Here is a 6415-nt window from a genome sequence, read left to right as displayed (position 1 = left end):
TATTATCACTTACATTTTCATTTTCTGAGAATAGAGATGTAGTTTTAGGACCCCAGAGAGAACCACTTTTGCATAAGTAGTGAATCTTTTATCTGAGACCTGTATTTTAACCACACCTCCTAACCGCGCTTTGCAGGATGTCTCTCAGGGTGTAGGTCACAAAAGCCTGAACTGTACTTCCCAAAGCCTAACTAAACGCTTTCCATTAGAAACAAAAAGAAACTCCACTTTTAATTTTTTTTTTAAACAGCCCAATGGGCTTTCTTTGTTTTCTGACAGTGGGTATTTCACTTTTCTCATGCTTGGAAGTTCTACCACCCATTTATGTGTTCTCAATGCAGGTTTTGAAATGAGTAAGAAAAGATAAGACCTGGCTATTTTGGTAGAAAACTGAGAGTTATCTGGATGGGAAGAAAGGGTCAAAGCTGTTAAGTATCTGGATGTGTCCCTTCCTTTGCTGAACTTGCTTCTTGGTGACCCCATTTCTCTTGAAGGAGAAATGTCTCACACAAGCCTAATTTGTAGGTGACAAGACAGAGCATTCACTGCCTACCGTTGGGACGCTCACTTTCTGCATGTGTGACCCAAAGTGGTGAGTTTAGAAAACTAATTGTTAGAGTTAATCTTCAGAAACAGCTTCCTTGGTGGCTCAGACCATAAAAAACCCGCCTGCAATACAGGAAACTCAGGTTCGATCCCTAGGTCAAGAAGATCCCCTGCAGAAGGGCATGGCTACACACTCCAGTATTCTCCCCTGGAGAATTCCATGGGCAGAGATGCCTGGTGGGCTACCATCAATGGGATCCCAAAGAGTCAAACACAACTGAACGACTAACACTTTCACTTTCAATCTACAGAAAGAGAGAGAAGTAAAGCATGTAACTTATAAATGGTTAAGTATTTCCTTCTGAAGTTCTTGACTACCCTTTTAAGCCATTGTATCTTTTACACAAAAAGTATGAGTCTGGTTTTTGCTTCACTCAATATCATTGAAAATAGTTATTTCTGATCACAGAGAAAGCAAGCAATCCTGAATCCCCTTCATTTGAGGGTGTCAACTTTAAAAAATGCTCAGCATGAGAGTTGTGACTTAAGTTTCTTGGGGGGCAAAATGAGGCTTGCAGCCAGGAGACAGCACCACAGATAGCTCTGAAAAATTGCTCTAAAGAGGCAGGGGAAGGTCAGTGTATCTGTGATTTTGGTGAAGGGGGAATACATGCAAATAAGCCTATATTTTTGCAGAAGGTTTCTGCTAGCCATGAGGAGCAGTCGTCATCATGAAGGATTTTAGTGCTCTTCTAAATATGAGGAGATACAAGGTCTGGGTTCATAAAATTGGCTCCTGAAAATATCTGACTATCTGAAGGCCTGTTCTGCCAGTTTCCCCACCTCCCCTTTCTGAGCACAGAGTGCCTCGTTTATGCTTCGCCACTCTCAACTCCTTTCAGGGGGTGTTGAGAATCAATAGCTGCAGCAGCACATGATTTAATCCTTGTAGATGTAGATAACAAGTGCCCATGGCAAGTGCCAATCTGTAGTTGACAAAGGAAAGCTGCCTTACATAGAAGAATCATATGCTCCCTGAAGCAGTCCAGAGAGTGAGGTTTTGATTGCAGTGGGAGTTCCATATTGGGGAGACTTTGAATCTTGCCCTCTGGACTTCTAAGGACAGATATGATCAACTCTAAAAAAGAAAAGGAGCAGCTGTGCTGTCTTGTGACCAATCCTGACAGCCATGGTTTAATACTTTGCAAAATTTGGGAGAAAAATCCCCAGAGTGAGATTTGAGGATTGTACAAAGGGCTTCCCAGGTGGCATTAGTGGTAAAGAACCTGCCTGCCAATTCAGGAGACATAAGAGATGAGGGTTTGATCCCTGAGTCAGGAAGATCCCCTGGAAAAGGGCATGGCAACTCACTTCAGTATCCTTGTCTGGAGAATCCCCTGGACAGAGGAGCCTGACAGGCTACAGTCCACAGGGTTGTAAAGAGTTGGACACAACTGAAATGACTTAGATGGCAAGGGTTAACCACAGATCATTTCCAGTTCCTTGTTGTGATCTTTGTCATACCAAGCCTGAACACACTGGAGCTTTCATTCTCTGCTCGTGGGATAAAAATAAACTGTTTAACCTTTTAAATGCTGGTAATTTGGAGGGGTTTGCCATTTTTAGTTCTCTCCAGCACATGAGCTTCTGAAAAGCTTGGAGGATAGAAATGGCTAACTAGCTAAATTTGGAACCTTAAAAAGGTCAGAGTAAATCTGGTGCTATCCTGTCTTTTTTTTTCCCTGCCACAGAATGCATGCTACATTCTTTAAAATTGTGAAAAAGATTGTAAAAAGGACAAGTAAAGACAAAACTTGAACTGTGAAATATTGTTGTAGGAGGAGATAAAAAAAGAATAAAACGTCTCAGGCTGATGATTTTCAGTAGATCTTCAAATTGGACCTTCTAATCCATTGTTTCTAGTTTCAGATAGTTGTTGAAAGAGGCAGAAGAAATGTCAGCCTTTTAAGAGCTTCCCCTTTTCCTAATAATCAGGGAATCATGAATGTTACAATCTGTCAGGCCTCCTTCTTATTAACAAAAATGGGGTTCCCCCCCTGCCCTCATCTTGGTCACTAGCATTGCTTCCTAAAGATTTTGACCTCTCCATTGGGTCTCTGTGCAGAAAATTGTCTGTAAAACCACAAACACTGGAGGAATGTGCTCAGTGCAACACAGAATCACCAAGACTGCTTCTTGTGTATAATACTTGCTCTTGTTTGGGATACACAAGCAAACACAGAAGATGTGGTTTCTTTCCTTAAGCCTTTATAATCTAGTTATAAACAGATCAGACGTGAAGAGATAAACTAACTGAAAAATCTTCTCTGGCAGCAGGAATAAGAGAAAATATGTGAAAAGAACAGAGTTGAGGAAAGATCCCAGTGGATCTTTATCTGTGTGGATAAAGGATGTGCCTGAGCTGTCTGTCCTCATCTCTGACCACACCCTACCATCCACTCCGTGTACAGATCACTTTCATTTCTTTGAATATATTCACCAATTTCTCTTGCTTTGCTTGTGCTCATGTTGTCACAGTTGCTTTGAATGCTTTTCCTCACATTCTGCCTGTTGAAACTCTACTCAGTCGTTTCACTCTGCATGTCTCCCTTAGAGCTGATCTTGGTCCAACTGGGGTTGTTGTCACTTGTGTATGTGTCTTTCTTTCACACCACACTGTGTCTCTTGAAGGTAGGATTGTTCTTTTATTTAGCTTTATATGTCATGCACTTGTTAGGGTCTAGACAATACATATTTATTGCAATAAGTGGAATGGAATTATCCACGAAGAAAAGGGGCTACAGCTCCAAAATGATTCTAAGGATAGAAGTCTAAGAATCTGGAGATCTTTGGGTGTCATAATGGGAAAATGGAACATGTTGTGGATTCGGTGTAAATTCTGCTGTTAAAGAGACATCATCAGTAGTGATATCCTTTGGGAACCTGTGTCCATGGGACTCAGGAAAGAGTAAGAGTGGGTCAAGACATAATCTAGGTGCTGAGAATTAGAGTTGGACCATAAAGAAAGCAGAGTGCTGAAGGACTGATGCTTTTGAGCTGTGGTGCTGGAGAAGACTCTTGAGAGTCCCTTGGACTGCTAGGAGATCAAACCAGTCAATCCTAAAGGAGATCAACCCTGCATATTCTTTGGAAAGACTGATGCTGAGGCTGAAGCTCTAGTACTTTGGCCACCTGACGCAAACAGCCGACACATTGGAAAAGACCCTGATGCTGGGAAAGATTGAGGGCAGGAGGAGAAGGGGAGCACAGTGGATGAGATGGTTGGATGGTAGCACCTATTCAATGGGCATGAATTTGGGCAAACTCTGGGAAATGATGAGGGATAGGAAAACCCAGTATGCTGCAGCTCATAGGGTCACAGTGTTGGACACGACTTGGCAACTGAACAATACAACAAAGGATCAGAGTATAACTATTGTTTGTTTGTTTGTTTTATGGAAACTCCAGAAGTTTGACTTTAAGAAAAATGCTTTTCTTGTATTTGTGAGTCCATGATTCCAGAGGAAAAATAAAATACCATTATGCTATTTCCCTGAGGTCAGTATCTTTTCCCTAGTTTATGATGACAATGTTTGTTAGAACTGGCCACTCACCTTGCCTGGGCACAAAAATAATCACTTTCATAACTTGTCTCACAACAGGAGGTCCCAATAAGGACCTGAAAAGCTGGAACTGAGAAGTTGCCACCAAAACCAATCAATAGAATTCGGGAGGGCCCAAAAAGAGGGAGCAGACACCAGACCATAATATGTCCTGCTAAGTTCTGCCAAACCCTTGTGCTGGAATCCATCTTGACTGAGAGATGCATGTACCACCAGAAGGTTCTTGAGTGGAACCAATATGGGCATGAGCAAGATGATTGGCCAGAGAGAAACTGGAAACTAATCCCACCTACATAAAATCCGAGATTGCAAGCCATGAGTAGAGCAGTTCTCTTGGATTCCCTGCCTCTGTCTACCCTGCTGCTGTCTACCCTGGCGCCATTTCCAATAAAATCTTTTGCTTTGTCAGTACATGTGTCTCCTCAGGCAATTCATTTCCAAGTGTTAGGCAACAGCCCACTCTCAGATCCTTGAAGGAGCCTATCTCTGGCAATTTTAAATAGAATTACTGAGTGAGATGAAAGGCAGCTTTTTTTCCTCATGAGGCTTGGGATACATCCTTTGGAAGTGGAAAACACATAAGAGGACTTACCTGGTGGCTCAGTGGTAAAGAATCTGCCTGCCAGTGCAGGAGACCCAGTTTTGATCCCTGGGTCAGGAAGATCTACTGCAGAAGGAAATGGCAACCCATTCTGGTATTCCTGCCTGGAAAATTCCATGGACAGAGGAGCCTGGCAGACTACAGGTCATAGGGTTGCAAAGAGTCTGACACGACTGAGCCACTGAGCACACAGTGGTCTATTGAGGGAATTGAAGGAGCTGCTAAAACTTAGCCATAAAAACCTTTTTTGGGTAGATCCTTCCTCGATATTATTACAAGATGAGTGACATTAAATAATAGAAAACTTACTTCTTCTGGAACTGGTAAGTTCCACAGCATAATTCTTTTCCATCTACTAAGAAAAATCTCGGCCCCTTCCATCATCTGCATCTTCCTGTAAGAGTCGAGAAGTTACTCTCAAAAATCATTTCTTAGCTAAATAAAAATAAGACAAAGGAAATAGGCTGTGTTTTTGGTAAAGGATGATAGACAAAGGGTGTGAGGGGCAAGTACCTGATCAGTTTTTCTATATTGGTTGGTCTGTTCCCTTCCCTGAGCTTCAAGGAAACTAAGAGAATTCTCACTGCCTTTGTGTGCTTTACCTAATGAGCTGGCAAACTGGTTTCATCTTAGTGAGTTTTCTTTGGACTAACTAAAAGAAGATGATTTAGCTAAAAGAAGATGATTTAATTACTTTTAGTCTTTTTCAAATGAGAGATCCACAGTCTGATTCTTCAACATGAGTGCTTTTTAATTTTCAACACAGGTCATTCAAATTGCTTCTGTTTCTCATGCATTTGGTGAAGAATCCACTCAGGTTCATCTTAAAACAAACAAACAAACAAACAAAAAACCAAAATGCAGTCTTTGGCAGTACTGAGTTTTTCCACATTTGAAATCAAAGTAAGAAAATGCCTTCAGGATTCCTGGCTTCAGACAAGAACGAGGGCATATCCATACAAGAGCCAACATTTCAGTAATGCTAATGAATTGCCCTGACTAGAAATTATTTTCATAGCAGTAAATATAACTCTCTCAATTTTGTTCCAAGACTAATACCTCTTATCAATTTTTAAGGGTTATTATTAAAAGAAAAAGGTTTATTTTGCAACAAAATTGAGTAGAGGTTCAATTGGGGTGATCCAATGACTCCTGAATTATACTGGGCCATTATCTGACTGCCTCTTATAACTGTCCACAGTACATGCCATTGGAAACACTGTTTAACATAACATCTTGCTACTGCCAAGTATTCTAGATACATCCAGGTAATCTATAATTAATGCACCTGCAGAGCTGCATAAAGGACTTCATACACTATCCATTTCAGTGAAGAGCCACCTGCACAACAGGTGTAGCTCAGGATAAGCACAAAAGGCCAATCGAGTTAGAATGCTCCATCCCTGTCAGCATAGACTGACTAGCTTGGCATTTCTTTAGAAATAGCACTATTTTATTCCATGACAAATGCAGAGTAGGATGTGGTGAGGGTTAAAAAGAGGATAAGAAACCCGGTGCCTGAGTATTGGTTACATTAGTTGCAGAATAAACAGTGATGTGTAAGGGTTACCAGGGGAGACAAGGGCATTAGAGAACAGGTAAAGGGCACTAGGTGTGAAATGCCAGAGGGGTTTCCAGAAATGAT

This window comes from Moschus berezovskii, chromosome 6 (genome assembly GCF_049115385.1).
Source record: "Moschus berezovskii isolate FMDL1 chromosome 6, NW_MosBer_1.0, whole genome shotgun sequence".
NCBI classification, from domain to species: domain Eukaryota; kingdom Metazoa; phylum Chordata; class Mammalia; order Artiodactyla; family Moschidae; genus Moschus; species Moschus berezovskii.
This window is presented reverse-complemented; position numbering follows the sequence as displayed.